Genomic DNA, 17217 nt, shown 5'->3' with positions numbered 1-17217 from the left:
GTCGCTTGGCGTTAAGTGCCACCTCCGAGATGCCGTCACTACGCAGTAAATGGCTCTGAGTACTATAGGACTTAACATCTGAGGTCATCAGTCCCCTAGAACTTAGAACTACTTAAACCTAACTAACCTAAGCACATCACACACATCCATGGCCGAGGCAGGATTCCAACCTGCGACCGTAGTAGTCACGCGGTCCCGGACTGACGCGCCTAGAACCGCACGGCCACTACGCAGTACTCACAAGGGAACCTCCCCATCGCACTCCCCTCAGATTTAGTTATGTTGGCACAGTGGATAGGCCTTGAAAAACTGAACACAGATCAGTCGAGAAGACAGGAAGAAGTTGTGTGGAACTATGAAAAAAATAAGCAAAATATACAAACTGAGTAGTTCATACGCAAGATAGGCAACATCAAGGACAGTGCGAGCTCAGGAGCGCCGTGGTCCCGTGGTTAGCGTGAGCAGCTGCGGAACGAGAGGTCCTTGGTGCAAGTCTTCCCTCGAGTGAAAAGTTTAATTTTTTATTTTCAGACAATTATTATCTGTCCGTCCGTCCGTCCGATGCGAGGTAGCCGGCCGAAGTGGCCGCGCGGTTCTGGCGCTGCAGTCTGGAACCGCGAGACCGCTACGGTCGCAGGTTCGAATCCTGCCTCGGGCATGGATGTGTGTCATGTCCTTAGGTTAGTTAGGTTTAACTAGTTCTAAGTTCTAGGGGACTAATGACCTCAGCAGTTGAGTCCCATAGTGCTCAGAGCCATTTGATGCGAGGTAACTGCGCCGTTGTATGGGTTGTTCAAATGGCTCTGAGCACTATGGGATTTAACTTCTAAGGTCATCAGTCCCCTAGAACTAGTTAAACTTAACCAACCCAAGGACATCACACACATCCATGCCCGAAGCAGGATTCGAACCTGCGACCGTAGCGGTCGCGCGGTTCCAGACTGTAGCGCCTAGAACCGCTCGGTCACCCCGGTCGGCCGTTGTATGGGGAAGCTACACCTAAACAAACATCGAAACATATTCCTGTCATGTGACGCACATGCCGTCACCAGTGTCGTATAGAATATATCAGACGTGTTTTCCTGTGAAGGAATCGGTTGACCTATGACCTTGCGATCAAATGTTTTCGGTTCCCATTGGAGAGGCACGTCCTTTCGTCTACTAATCGCACGGTTTTGCGATGCGGTCGCAAAACACACACACTAAACTTGTTACAGTGAACAGAGACGTCAATGAACGAACGGACAGATCATAACTTTGCTAAAAACTTATTACAGTGAACAGAGACGTCAAAGAACGAACGGACATATCATAACTTTGCGAAAATAAAGAACGTAAACTTTTCACTCGAGGGAAGACTTGAACCAAGGACCTCTCGTTCCGCAGCTGCTCACGCTAACCACGGGACCACGGCGCTCCTGAGCTCACATTCTCCTTGATGTTGCCCATCTTGCGTATGTACTACTCAGTTTGTATATTTTGCTTATTTTTTTCATAGTTCCTCGCAATTTCTTCCTGTTTTCTCGATTGATCTGTGTTCAGTTTTTCAAGGCCTATCCATTGTGCCAACTTATAACTAAATCTGAGAGGGGTGCGATGGGGAGGTTCCCTTGTCAGTGATGCCACCCTTCTGAGGGTCTATAGCAGTGAGAGAGAGTAGCATGTCAGGTGTCACTGTATCATTGTTTCGAGCGTGTACGGTCGGACGGACCTGTGACGGTTTGAAGCCTCCAAGTATAATCTGCTAGCACCACAACACGGCAGTCACAAAAAACTCTCAACATCTTCTTGCCTGGTGATGGTTGGGTCTTCGCCTTTTTTGACGGTGATGAATCCAAATGTTTCCACTGCTTGATTTGCTCAATTTTCTCGGGTCAAAGTGATGCAGCCAGCACTCGCCCATTGTGATTAGGCAGCTAAAGTCATCATCTGGATTGTCCTGACGCAGATAAAGCATTTCCGATCGTTCGTTGTCTTGACAAGCTGCCAGTTGGTAGAATGCGTCCTTTGCAAATGTTTGTATAATACTTTATTACGTCACGGTCGCTTCAATATATAAAAAAAATATTCACATTGCCGGTTTCGACAAGTAGTTGCCTCCTTGAGACGGGCTTACTCCCCTAGAAAGCTTCATACAGATATATAAACACATGTAGTTAAGCAACTTGAACATTATAAAGACATTTCACATTTAAATGAACGTATATCATATCGTCACGTGATAAAAAACTCAAGGCAATGCTGGAAACATACGATACCTCAGATGACTCTGGTGTTTCCATCTGCTTTCTGTCTCTCCTTTTCTGGCTGCCTATTCTTGTTCTTAAACTCAGCGGGTTTTTTTCCCATTCCTTCCTTTCTTCTTCATTTTAGTTTCTTCCTATTTCTTTACCACAGGTGTGCGCGCCTGGACTCTTTCAGTGCACCATTACTTCCATCTTCCATTACATACTAACGTGATCATATTCTTATGTATACCTTTATACTTTAAAAGCGAATCCGTGCACTGATGCAATGAATTCCAACTTTAATAACATATTCAAATAGAAGTGAATCAGTAATAATTATAAACTTACCTTCTTACTTCTATGCGCTGAAAGTAACAAGGAAGTGGGCAGTTTTACTTCTCTCGAAGTCACGTATTTACATCCCACATGGCATCTGTCTTCTTGTTCCCGTTTCTTACATACAAGAATCAGAAGAAGACAGCAGTAGTCGGAAGTCGTCATGTTTATTGCAAGCTACAATTATTTAATGCGTAAAATTGCTCAACGCCCCTACTCATCCACTATTTGTACCAAGTTTCAATAAATGCGCGCTCTTAAAAACATGCACAAACACAGAAATCCGATCCTGTGCTAGTTTTGTTTTTGGAAACACAGGACCCGAGCTGCCGACTTTATGCATGAACTTATGAGGTCCGTATATTAATCATCATTTACGAACATACAACAAACACTTCAACCAACACAAAATCGATGTCTTCGTGTGATAGGCATATTTTAGAACCAAATAAGATACAAACTTTTCCACTTTCAGTAATAAAATGTAAAATTAGAAAGTGTGAATGAAAACATTTAATATTTTTGCCTGAGTGACTTTCACATTAGAGCTCTATCTATTACGTGCAGCTGTCTTTACCCGTTAGATTACGAGTCTCCAGCTGTCTTTACCCGTTATATTACGGTCTCCAGCATACCATTTCAGTTAATATTTAATACTCTTAGATATTTGAAGAAAACTTCCTTTGCCAGCTGTTTGCTTCTAAAAATCTCTCTTGTTTCGCCCAGCATGTGCACCTCGTTTCCTAGGTAAGAGTATTCTCTATGTTCCTCTCTTTTGATTCTCTAATTAACTGCAGTTAGCACAGTATAGAAGTAACATAGAAGGTTCGCCAGCTTCTCTGTAACCCACCTGATAATGTTACGAAGTTATACTTACGTCTGCCTAGTGCATGACGCAACGTACTTCGTTCCAATATTAGCAAAATCTTGAATATCGCACAGTCTTTGCTGAAGGTACGTGTCTAAAGTGTACGGAAGTGAAACGTGGACGATAAACAGCTCTGGCAAGAAGAGAAAGGAACCTACTGAAACGTGTTGCTACAGAAGAATGCTGAACGTTAGGTAGGTAGATCGAGTACTAAACAATAGGGACTGAATTAGGGAGAAAAAAAAATATGGCACAACATTACTAAAAGATGGGATACATTCAAGCCATCGGGGAGTCGTAAGTTTCGTTGTGGAGAGACATGTGGGTGGGGGAGCGGTAAAAACTATAGCGGAAGCCCACGGTATGAAAACAGTAAGCAAGTTCAAAGGAATTAAGGTTGCAGCAGTTAATCGGAGATGAAAAGGCTTGCACGGGAATAGCATGGAGAAATGCATCAAACCAGTCCTCGGATTGAAGATTACAACAACAGCGAACACTTCCTTAAACATTGTAGAGAAAGGGGCGCAGTATTCATCATTTCCAACCGTCTTCCAGCAGGACTTTAAAAAAGTCTGATAAACAACATGTATTCAGATTTAAGCTGAAAGGTTTAGTTGTGGCACAGTCCTTCCACCCGGTACAGAGCTCCTTGCAGTAGTTGGGAACTTTGCTAGGTAAGGTGTTATTTATTCGCATATTCTTTCTGAATTTTTTGTGGTTTATTGCTTCTTCAATTTCTTTTGTTCATAAATTTTTTCATATGCTTTCCGTAAACTATGTACTGACTAGTACCATAACTAGCTTCGGCTCCTACTATCCTTCAGAACCTGATACATAAATTAAAAAAAACGAAAGAGTGGGCGAGGAAAACATTACTGCGTATGATCCGCGCTAAGCACCCTAATCTCTTATTCTCATGATCCACGACATATCCGATGGGAGCATAAAATTAAGAGGGCCTCGATACAGTTGTGAAGAATATCATTGCACCATTTACAGTAAGGTGATGAAGGTCGTGGGATGGCGAAATGCACATAGCGGTAGTGTCGCGTACACTAGGTGTAAAAGGGCAGTGCACTGGCGGGCGTGTCTCTTGTACTTAATTGATTCATGTGAAGAGGTTTCCGCTTTGATTATGGCCGCACGACGGGGGTTAACAGACTTTGAAGGCGGAGTGATAATTGAAGCTAGACTCATGGGACATTTTATTTCGGAAATCGTTTAGGAATTCAATATTCATAGATCCACGGTGTGAAGAGTGTACCGAGAATACAAACTTTCGGGCATTACGTCTCACTACGAATTACGCAATGGCAGACGCTGTTCACTTAACTACCGAGAGCTAACAGATAAGCAACACTGCGTGAAATAACCGCAGAAATCAGTGTAGGACGTACGATGAACGTATCCTTTAGGACAGTGCGGCGAAATTTGGCGTTAATGGACTATGGCAGCAGACGATCGACGCGACCGCTAACATCAGGACATCGCCTGCAGCTCCTCTCCTGGACGGGTGACCATATTGGTTGGAACCCAGATGACTGAAAAACCATGGCCTGGTCAGATGAGCACTGAAATAAGTTGGTAAGAGCTGAGAGTAGGGTTCGAATGTGGAATAGACCCCAAGAAGCACCGCGAGGTCTATGCGCCTGCCAAGGTTCGCGCGGCTTCCCCCGTTGGAGGTTTGAGTCCTCCCTCGGGCATGAGTGTGTGTGTTGTCCTTAGCGCAAGTTAGTTTAACTTAGATTAAGTAGTGTGTAAGCCTAGGGACCGCTGACATGAACTTACCGCCATAACCACCCATTGAAGTGATTGACCCAGTTACCAACAAGGCACTGTGCTAGCTGGTAGTAGCTCCATAATGGTGTGGAATGTGTTTACATGGAATAGAATAGGTCCTCCGATCCAACTGAACGTATCATTAATTGGAAATGTTTGTGTTCAGCTACTTGGAGATCATCTGCAGCCATTCATGAACTTCATGTTCCTAAACAACGATGGAATTTTTGTGGATAACAATGCGCTACGTCACCGAGCCGCTCTTGTTCGCGATTTCTTTGAAGAACATTCTGGACTGTTCTGGTATATGATCTGTCCACCCATATCACCCGACTTGAATCCCATTTAACATTTACGGGACGTAATCGAGAGGTCACTTCGTGCACAAAATCATGCAATAGCAACACTTTTGCAATTAGCTCAGTATTTCTGCTGAGAACTTCCAACGACTTGTTGAGAAAATGCCACATCGAGTTGCTTCAATACACCGGAAAAAGGAGGTTGGACACGATGTTAGGGAATCTCATACTTCTATCACCTCAGCGTCGTGTGCTCGTCCACGAAACGTCAGGGTTGTTTAAGTATGGTTGGGAATAAATTTCTAACCAACCCTATTCCAGATATGTTACTTAGGGAATATGTAATTAAGACAAACAGGAAGGAAAAGCAGTGACTAACCTCACTCTTCCAAGAAGGGTTCACCTGTGGCTGGGACTTGGCCAAGATTACAGATGTATTCAGGCGAAACGGTCGTACCTCAGACTTAAAACCTTTATTACGTAGCGCCTGCTGTGTAGATTGTCTCTTCACCGAATATCGGTTCACTAAACTTATACAAGAGGGTTTCGCGAGAACAACACAACATTTAAGATTCATAACCATGCCTATTACACTTTCGTGTAGGCTATACCGACCTTTTACGTTCCAGCAGGGCGCCTCTGTGTTTGTTCCACATCTATTGTCATGCACCGATGCCAAGAACTCCAAACAGTGGAGCAGTAGTCTAGAACTGGTTGCAGCAGCGGTTCCTCTACAGGTGCACCGCGCTTTTCCAGAACTCTTCCAGCTAATTTGTTTTCCATTTGCTTTACCTACTGCTTATATTACTTTGTCGTCCCATTCAGTATCGTTTCATACTGTTACGATGCGATGCGCTCCTGAAGTTTACCACCAGTCTTGTAACCAGACACTATCGGCAGTTTCTCCTGCATTGTCTTGAATTTTACTCGCAAGTTACGTTGCAAGTCCTCGATTCTTATTTTTGGAAAATGTTCTCCAATCACGCAAAGCATCAGACTGCACAGGGGTTCGGATATCGGTTCGGAGGAACATCTACAATAGACTTCTCTCAATCATCGCAGTTTTCTATCTGATGACTTTTTTACTTTTTCCGTAGATTTTAATAGAGTTGGGATACTATACACTGAACCTGACATACATTACAAGCTGCATAATTACTGGGCCACATGTAGAGCAATCCGAAGAACATTATCTAGGAAAACGAGAAATAAACAAGAACGAAATTTCGCGGGATATGGATAGCGAATTCTTACAATTAGTAAGATACATGTGTTAGAAATGAAATCTCCGTAGAAGCCTGCACGAGATTGTATAGATTTAAAAATTTAGTAGAGAGAGACCTGAACAATTTTTAAAAATAAGAGACAGAACCAACGAAAGAAAAGAAAGATGGCTGTCACACCTGAATAGGAAAAAAATACCGATAGAAGTATTATCATATAGAGCGTCCGTGAACTTACTAAGTTTGGCTGCAAAGCTCGCAAATAGTGTTTTTTAGATAAACCGGTTTCGACACTAGTCGTTTCCGTTTCTCGACATTGCTTCTTAACCGATGGCTGCGTCAGAAAGTAGTATGCATGTATTGAACTGGGGACCTAGAAACGACGGAGAGACTTCGTCTCCGCCGTAGCCCTCAGTAGTACACAACCGCACAACAGGCTACAGACCCCCCCGCGGGGAACATCTCATTCCAGACGAGTGTAACCCAATGTTTGCGTGGTAGAGTAATTATGGTGTACGCGTACGTGGAGGCGCAGCAATGTATATAACTGACGCGCAATAAGGGGAACCATCCCGCATTCGCCAAGGCAGATGGAAAACCGCCTTAAAAACCATCCACAGGCTGGCCGGCACACCGGATCTCTACACTAATCCGCCGAGCGGATTCGTGCAGGGGACCGGCACGCCTTCCCGCTCGGGAAGCAGTGCGTTACACCCACGGCTAGCCGGGCGGGCTCAGAAAGTAGTAGGCATTAGTATCTTCTCAAAGTTTTACTCCAGAATTCCTCAAATCGATATCTTATCTAATAAACAAAGCGTGGTTTACCCGGACATGACGCTACAACTCTGCAACCGACTATGGTGTGGTAGCCCTCAACCCACCACACATGAGAAAGGTTTCGGTTTAGAACTGCACGAGTTACGGAAGATATGGGTGTCAAAAGAAGTCATTGCACCGACGGACTTCTCATGAAAAAATCAGTGACGCATCTGGTAATAGAGTGCCAAGGCTGGCGAGATTGGCCAGAATATTTTAGAATGTTGTAGAATATCCCATAATGCTGTAGAATCTTCTAGAACTTTCGAGACTGTACTAGAAGGCTGCAGAATGTTATTGAATCTTCCAGAAAGTTCGAGAATGTTTCTAGAATGCTCTCAAGCTTTATGTTGTTAAACGTCAACGAATATTTTCGAATGTCCTAGAATATTCCAGTATGTTGTAGGTTATCGAGGAGTGTTCTTTAATGTTTCCGAGTGTTCTTGAATGTTTTAGAATGTTCTGGAATGTTCCAAAAAGTTCCTGAGTTTGCTTTTACGTTCTCGAAGATTTATGAATGTTTTGAATGTTCTGGAATGTTTCGGAATGTTCTCGGTGTTGCATAAAGAAGTGAATAAGTGACTGACAGAGTACTTTAGTTCAAATTAGCGTGTTGTTGAATACTTTAGTGGATTTAAGAGCACTTGAGAGTATTTTTAACTTTCGAGAGTGTTTTTAAACGTGAAATATTAATATTTCTACGACTTTTTTCATATTAAAATTAATTCCAAGCGCAGCGTGTCTTTTACAGCTAGTCAAAAATATCTGAGTCAAATACTGACCGAATGGTAAGGGAAACACCGGAAGATCAAGGAAATTAGGCAACGAACTTCCTCTGACAGAAACAGGCCAGTCGCTCACTTCGCTAATGAGACTCCCCAAGACTGGTTAAGTTTCACGGAAGCTCGAAATTTAGTGCGGACGTCAATGCGAGATGCTTTTAATAGTTTCCACAATGAAATATTGTCTCAAAATATGGTAGAAAATCCAAAGAGATTCTGATCGTACGTAAAGTACACCGGTGGCAAAAAACAGTCAATACCGTCACTGCGCGATAGCGATGGAAATGTTACCGATGATGGTGTCACTAAAGCGGAGTTACTAAATACAGTTTTCCGTAATTCCTTCACGAAAGAAGACGAAGTAAATATTCCAGAATTCGATGATGATGATGTGATGATGTTTGGTTTGTGGGGCGCTCAACTGCGTGGTTATCAGCGCCCGTACAATTATCCAATCTTTGCTCAGTCCAATTTCGCCACTTTTCTGGATGATGATGAAATGATGAGGACAACACAAACACCCAGTCATCTCGAGGCAGGTGAAAATCCCTGACCCCGCCGGGAATCGAACCCGGGACCCCGGGCTCGGGAAGCGAGATTAAAACATGCCCGAGGCAGGATTCGAACCTGCGACCGTAGTAGTCGCGCGGTTCCGGACTGAGCGCCTGAACCGCTAGACCACCGCGGCCGGCCCAGAATTCGAAACCAGAACAGCTGTTAGCATGAGTGACATAAAAGTAGACATTTTAGGTGTTGCGAAACAACTCAAATCACTTACGAAAGGCAAGTCTTCCGGTCCAGATGGTATACGAATCAGGTTGCTTTCAGAGTATGTAGACACAGTAGCGCCTTTCTTAGCAATCATATACAACCGCTCACTTGACGAAAGGTCTGTGCCTAAAGACTGAAAAGTAGCACAATATTCAAGAAAGGAAACAGGAGTAACCCATTGAATTACAGACCCATTTCTCTCACCTCAATTTCCAGTAGCATTTTGGAGCATATACTGTACTCGAACATTATGAATCAGCTTGAAGATAATTACTTATTGATACATAACCAACATGGATTCAGAAAATATCGTTCTTGTGCAACACAGCTAGCTCTTTATTCCCATGAAGTAATGAGTGCTGTCGACAAGGGATCTAAGATTGATTTCATATTCCTAGATTTCCAGAAGGCTTTTGATACCGTTCCTCACAAGCGACTATTAGTCAAATTGCGTGCATATGGAGTATCGTCTCAGTTGTGTGACTGGATTCGTGATTTCCTCTCAGAGAGGTCACGGTTCGTAGTGATAGACGGTAAATCATCGAGTAGAAAAGAAGTGATACCTGGCGTTCCGCAAGGTAGTGTCATAGGCCATCTGCTGTTCCTGATTTACATAAATGATCTAGGTGATAATCTGAGCAGCCCCCTTAGATTGTTTGCAAATGACGCTGTAATTTACCGTCTAGTAATTTCATCAGGCGACCAATTCCAATTACAAAATGATCTAGAGAGAATTTCTGTATGGTGCCAAAAGTGGCAATTGGCACTAAACAAAGAAAAGTGCGAGGTCATCCACATGGGTACTAAAAGAAATCCGATAAATTTTGCGTATACGATAAATCGCACAAATGTAAGGGCTGTCAATTCGACTAAATACCTAGGAATTACAATTACGAGCAACTTAATTTGGAAAGACCACATAGATAATATTGTGGGGAAGGCGAAACAAAGACTGCGTTTTGTTGGCAGAACACTTAGAAGATACGACAAACCCACTAAAGAGACAGCCTACATTACACTTGTCTGTCCTCTGCTGGAATAATGCTGCGCGGCATGAGATTCTTACCAAGTACGATTGCCGTAGCACATCGAAAAAGTGCAAAGAAGGGCAGCTCGTTTCGCGTTATCGCGCAATAGGGATGAGAGTGTCACTGATATGATACGCGAGCTGAGGTGGCAGTCACTGAAACAAAGGCGGTTTTTCTTTGCGGCGAGATGTATTTGCGAAATTTCAATCACCAACTTTCTCTTCCGAATGCGAAAATATTTTGTTGACACCCACCTACGTACGGAGATATGATCATCATAATAAAATAAGAGAAATCAGAGCCCCAACGGAAAGATTTAGGTGTTCATATTTCTCACGCGCCATTCGAGAGTGGAATGGTAGAGAAGTAGTATGAAAACGGTTCGATGAACCGTCTGCCAGGCACTTAGGTGTGAATTGCAGAGTAATCTTGTAGATGTAGACGGAGAAGAAGACAAGGCAAAACCACCTACCTACAGCACTAGCACCCTTTTCGCACCTTAATGAGTCACATACAGCAGTGGGGGAGAAGCAGTCGCGCAGGACGTCTTATTCGAACGTGGCGCGCGAGGTCCCTGGAAAGCGGCCTAACCGCGCGTTGGACAGGCAGGCCCCGGCTGGCGTGCCAGGCCAGTCACTGGGGTCCGCTGTTGCCGTGGTTGGCAGCCTTGTGCTTCTCTCGCGCTAACGCGGTCGCAGCCGGCAGTCCTGTGGCAACAATAGTCGTGGTCGGGAGTGTGAACGCAGCCGTATTCCAGCAGTCACGTGCGGAGAAATCTCGCTACGAGCAGGTGAGCGGCACGCGAACGCTAGGCACTCTGCGGTACTCATTTCCACCCCGTTGTTGCTTTTACTGTTATCCCGCCTAACATCTGAATGTCCGTCCAGACAACACGCAACAGCTAAGTACGAATAGTAACTTCTCTCTGTTTGCTGTCAGGGTAAACGAAATCGTCCTTTGCTCAGAGGGTACAAACACGGATCTCGGTAGGTCACGCTCTTAAACAGACGACTGGTCAGATAAACCATTTGAGCGATTTCAAGTGATACGTGACCTTGACTGCACGGATACCTGGCCAGTGTTACGTGACAGGTCGAGAGCAGGCTTTCTACGCACCAGGCCATGCTTTCCCGTCGCTGTCCGCTACAGTTGGCACTACTGTAGCGTGGCTCTTTAAACGGGCGCGTGAGTCGTGATGACAGAACTCATTTAAACTCGCGTTGCTGTGTTGAGCTCTGCGGCCTATACCCCACATAATGATCGAATATCATGTAACAGGCCAGAAGTGTGTGTCGTGTAATTTGACGCAGTCGTTAGTTCCCGAAGTGCGTCAAGGTACACAGGTATTTTGCGATGATTGAGTAATAAAGCCGCTGAAACGAAAGCATTCCCTTTATAGAAGCGCCGAAAGGACACGTGTGCTCCGTTGAGTGTGCAATAAACACTTAACAGACAATGAATTTAAAATACTACTATTTTTTGAGCAATTCCGTAGATATGTCTTCACATTCGAAACTCTTTGTATTTCAAAGAAGTTCATATTAATGCTATGGCCACCAGATGGTGCTGATTTATTAACGAAGTGCGCTACAAAACATAATCGGTTGGAGGAGCCTTTTGACAGCATGACGTTTATGCGCCGATTACCATCTTTCTGCCACGGTGGTCAGTCATGTTGGCAGAAATGTCGTTTGCTTGCTTATTGTACTGTGGATCGAATTTTGCCATCAACTCCTTGACAACAACTATCAACAATATTCCATTAACAGCAGGGGCCCTTACTAGTGACGAGTACTGAACACAAACGTAAACAAGGTGCTAGGTGCGGGTAAACAGATTATTGCTCAGTGTCTCGTTGACGTCGTGATCACTTGGGAGGGAGGGGTTAGCGTTAGTGTATTGAAAGCTGCATGAGGCTTTTCGCGGATGATTGTTTAATAATTAAGTTGCAACTCCAGAGAAATGAAGCAAAATGCAGAAAAACCTCCGACGATCGGCGCTCATTGCAGGCACTGTCAGCTGAGAGTAAACGTAAACAAACAATTGTGTTTTGCGTGCGCACTCTGGTAAAAGGGCCAGCCTTGAGTGTGATTTTCATGCGGTTTGCCTAGGTCGCGTAGGCAAATGTTGCGCTGGTCTTCAAACCTCCGCCTCAGAAAACACTAAACCTAAGCAGTTAAAATACAGCACTTAAAACACAGTACCACAAAGAGCAATGTTTACATGATGCACATGACTTTATTGCCTCAGCATGCGGCCAAAAATTTAAAATAACGGCCAAACGATGAAATAAAATTTGCTAATCTCGTGGCCACTAAACAACATGGAGGAGTCAGTTTTTAATAGGATTGATACGGCATATTTTAACTCTCACACACTCCATAAAGTAACTGATGTTATCTAGTTCCATTTTTTTACATCGTGCGACTGTCTCTCGTACTTGTATAAAAGAAGCAAGCTGGGACTTGTCTCATGAGGAACACCATCATTAACCCTTGATTACTAAACCCTCGTAAGATTCACAATTGGAGTTGGTACCAGTTCTCAGTTACCGTCAATCAGGTACTGCCGGGCTAGGGTAACTGGACATTTTTTACTTATTTTGTATATAACGTAGCATTTGGTAAAAACTGTAATTACGTGGTGGATACACTATAAATTAGGACTTCCTTTGAATAAAACATGGAGTAGTAAAATAGTTTAATTACAATGATACATTTTTCCACCCTTTGGCGTTCTAAGGTTAAAGCAAATTTGAGGAAAGAAATCGGCCACTGCCTTTTTGAAGGCCAGCTGCTTGAAATAATGTAACATGCGGAATACTTAAGATGACCGGGTACGACGTGTACCACAATGCTTCTGGATAAGAGTTCGATGTTAATTGCTGTGGTACCTTACTCGGTTTGTCTGGTTAGATAGCTTAGAGGATCACAGTTTGTTACAAAACGTTCCCTTATGGCAGCCACATTCATTACTAAAATTCTACCAAGTCTTCCAAAAGCGCGGGCATACACTAACGTTTCTTCCATGAAATGTTCGTTGAAAACTACCTACCATTTGAGCTTATATTCTACCTCTCTCGTATGTGTCTGGCGCTTACATCCCGCAGTGACAGTTTAGCAACATTCCTTCCTCCACGTTCACAGTCTAGTCACATTTGGTGGCAGTAGTAGTGAAGAGGCTGACTGATACCGTGGGATCAGCTTCAGCCCGTAACGTAATGATGGAACTTGTAACGTCATATGTGCGCAGACAAAGAGAGGACACTGACAGTTTGCATTTGTTTTTGTGGTAATACTGTTCTGTAATGCAGCCCGAGACCTAGCTTAGGTTCGAAAGTAACAGTATGATTGAGAGTTGGCCGAAGCAAACGGATGTGAATGCGAAATCTTCAGTGTGACGACGTACTAATCTGCAGCACAGTCTGAGGTCTAGATTAGGTTGAAAGGTGGTGTTGGCTTTGAATTAGCTATCCAATACCGAACGCTTCAGTTAATTCTTTTTGTTTTTCGACTGCACGTAAGCGGAAACTTATTTTGCTTCATTTAAATCAGTGCTATACGAACCACCATATGGATTGTGGTCAGGAGTTCTAGTGCCGCTATAATCTCCTCTCCCCCTCCCTTTCCCGTTCCAGTAGCGAAATGTTGCGTGGGAAGGATATTAGTAAGCCTCAGTATGAGATCCATCGTCTACTACCAGCCGTAATTTCTCAAAATGTTGCTTGACTCTTCTGGGAACATAGTCTCGGAATCTTTACCGTATTTAGAACAATAGTCACTAATCTGTAACACAAATACGATCATTGTGGATCTCTTTCCTGTTCTTTAAACTAGCCTGCTAACATGGAAAGTTGTTGCAGTGGCCAAAAAATTCAAAAAGTTAATATATTAATTACTTCAACGAACTTATCGTTTACTAGTTTCTGATAACGCGTGTGACACTTCGAGCTTGAAAAGCTATACAACTGCATTAGAATAAGAACATTAACAGACGTTACGATGTTTTTCAAAAACAGTGGTGGTACATGTGTGTTAAGTTACGTGCCATTATTGGACGCAAGAGCTATCCTTGCAGAAGTAGAGGAACCTCCCACATGTAGCACTACGTGCAGCGTGGTACTCTTGGAATAAAGGTTTGCGTTTTCCTAAGCAGATGGGCACCTGTACGCAAAACTACCACTTGGATGATAGGGGCTTAAGAAAGTCGCCCATCAGAGACAAAAAATGGTCCTAACTTGTACAGTTTATCATAACGCTATATCACCCTGTTTTGGTATGCATCTGGCATGTAATTTGGGTCACAACTACAGCCGGCATATTCGTCTGATGAACACTGCCTTAGAGGTATTTCGGAACGGAGTATTACCATCTTTCTACAGCGTTCCATTACAAATTGAAACTGAAAATATTGTCTCGATTTAAATACACGAAGTTCGTTTACCCTCTCATTCAGTTTTACAGCACAAACAATGCACCAAATGTGTACCACTATTCAATGTTCCACGCAGTACCTAACGCAGAGGAGGAACATTGATGGATGATGGTACAAACTTTTGAAGAGTTATTCATGAAATAGTCGTCTTTTGCAGAGTGTATCTAAGAGCAGTGAATTCTATGATTCTGCATGTATATGTCATTATTCTACCCATAATAAAAAGCTGAATCGACAATACAACACGTAAAGCCGGAAACAGTTATACACTCGGTCGCAGTAGGCAAAAACCAGCAACACTGTGGACACGGTGCGAAATAACAATCGCCACAGACGTACTTTTTTTTCCTTTTTATTATCTTCTTCCATACAAACTACGTACTATACGGAGCAGTGACCTCTGTCGATCGTAGTTGTAACTACAAATTACATCAATGGCTTATAAATTAGTGCAGCAATCAGTCGTCGTTTAAGATTTTGTTACGTATTGATTCAAAGAACTGTGACCGACGCCCGAACAATAGGGACTTAGATGCATTGACAATAGGAAAAAAATAGTACATTGAGAATGGCTAGCTACTAGCCGAAATCTGGATTTGCGTAATAAAATCTAAAAAAGGACGACTGATTGCTGCACTCTATAAGTCACATAACAGTCGCAGAGTGTAGCCACTTTCCGAATGGAAGGTAACCTGATGACACATACAATGGGTGTTTCGACAAACATACCTTCACGCTGTACGAGCAGTGTTGCACAATCAGCCTTTTTAAAGCTGACTCTGGCTTCATCTTAATATCATTTAGCTGACAAATGAGTGATTTAGCTGGGGTCCGGAATTATGGTTTTTTTTGCAGTCATTCTGCTTTTTTTCCCCTGACTATAGGAAAGAATTAAAATTCATGTTGATTATAGGGATATTATTTGTTTTGAACTAAGAGATCGAAACACACTTTAAAATCCCATGAAAATGTATTATATTGAATCAGAAAGCACAAAAAGGAAACTAAAGCTGTGTTGGTGTGTGTTCTGGGCTCGTCAGGCTAGGAACACCGCCAGGGAACAATATGTCCAACGGTATTGCATATATATAAGCACGGAGATATGACTGGATAAAATCCGTTTAAAGCATTGGCTTTTCTCACGTTACTGATGCTTGTTCTTGCAAGGTCTAACGGGAAGTTGAGAGTGTGTAGTCAGATGACTGTACTTAAACGAAACTTCGCCGTAGATAGAGTTCTGAGACACTTAATACTATTCTTAAAGTACGAGAACGGGTTAGAGATCACACTAAGTGTTGTGAGGATTACATTATTCCATGTTCCATTTTAAACAAAATTGGAAGAATAGTCTTATGCAGGTGTCAGCTTCACTATGATGCATAGATGATTTCGATGAAGTAATACTAAATGTAGGTTTCATGGATACAAATTAACGTTTAAATTAACATGTATAATGATACATATAATGCGTTCTGAACTTTTAAAAATGCGGGTCTATTCTTCCCGTATTGTCAAGCACATGTACGAGTAATTCAGATATTGTACACATTCATTCACGGCTTCATATATAATTATTTGTATTACTGTACTGTCCAGGTGATTTCAAATTACGCAAATAAATATAAATTCATGCTAGTCTGTTACAAAGTTTAATTATTCCAAAAATGAAACTGCAAAATAACACATTTTGTTTTATTTCAGTTTTTTTATTGTTTTTAATAGATATATTTACCTTATTTAATTTAGGATGGTTGGCAACACTGTGTTTGAGTCAGGGCTTCCCAATTAAGTGGGATGCTTTTTGTATCACCATGAGTATAAGCAAGGAGGAATGGTGGTAAAAGACGTACTACTACCTATCTGAAAAAGCTAAAATCATGATAGGAACAAGGTAGCATTCAGAGTATTCTTGTCCTTGTCCTCCCTCGCCAGGTACTACTAATCTCAACAAATGTTAGAATTCCGAGCTCACAACGAATTAGGAGAGAGAACGTATACACTTCTGACACTTTAAGTTCTGGAACGCACACTTCTGTCATGTTGAGCACTACACTGGTTGTACCCAGTGCGGTAAGCGAGACACCGCGGTTCTGCCAAAGCGACATCAAAGCGTTTTTGTGCTGCATATCAATTTCTCCGGTAGACCTGTTATTTCAGCTCTCCGATGAGACATCCTAGCAATTAAAATACTCCACGACGGAAAAGCGACCGCATTAAGCAGCCATATCCTTGAGGGCACCCCGAACGCCGACGGAGGCGACAGTCGTCGAGAAGCGAGGAACGCGACGACCGAGTCAGCATTCTTTTCCGCGCACCGCAGCGGTAATCAGAAAGGGTTTAGGCGGACCTTTCCGCCAAGGCATTCATCACGGGGAATAAAGGAGCAGTCGCAGATTAGTGGCGGACGCCGGCCGTCTGATTGCGCCCGTCTCATTGGCAGCCGGCTGAAAGACTCGCTCCTGCCGCCGCCTCCACTGCCGCCTCTTCCACCCCCGAAGGCCGAATGAACTGCTGCTGGTGGCGGTGGAGCAACATGCCGACTGTGATTTGGTTTCTGTGACGCACCGCCAGCGTGTAATTACCGCGTCGTCTTCTATGTCGCATGCCTACCCACCTGCCCAGTAACAGGTGGCCTCGGGAAGAAAGGCACTGG

General features: G+C 43.2%; 1 protein-coding gene across 4 annotated transcripts in view; it reads left to right on the top strand.

Moving 5' to 3' along the window:
- Positions 1–10799: 10799 nt before the first annotated feature.
- The window catches only part of LOC124614002 (glucose transporter type 1), a 499751-nt gene continuing 493333 nt past the window's right edge, over positions 10800–17217 (top strand). For all 4 annotated transcript variants that reach the window (XM_047142810.1, XM_047142809.1, XM_047142808.1 and 1 more), the window contains exon 1: positions 10800–10920. The gene's annotated coding sequence lies outside the window, so the exon portion shown is untranslated. The remainder of the gene's footprint in view (positions 10921–17217) is intronic.

This window comes from Schistocerca americana, chromosome 4 (assembly GCF_021461395.2).
Source record: "Schistocerca americana isolate TAMUIC-IGC-003095 chromosome 4, iqSchAmer2.1, whole genome shotgun sequence".
NCBI lineage: Eukaryota > Metazoa > Arthropoda > Insecta > Orthoptera > Acrididae > Schistocerca > Schistocerca americana.
Note: the sequence above shows the minus strand (reverse complement) of the source record. Positions and strands in the feature narration are given on the sequence as shown.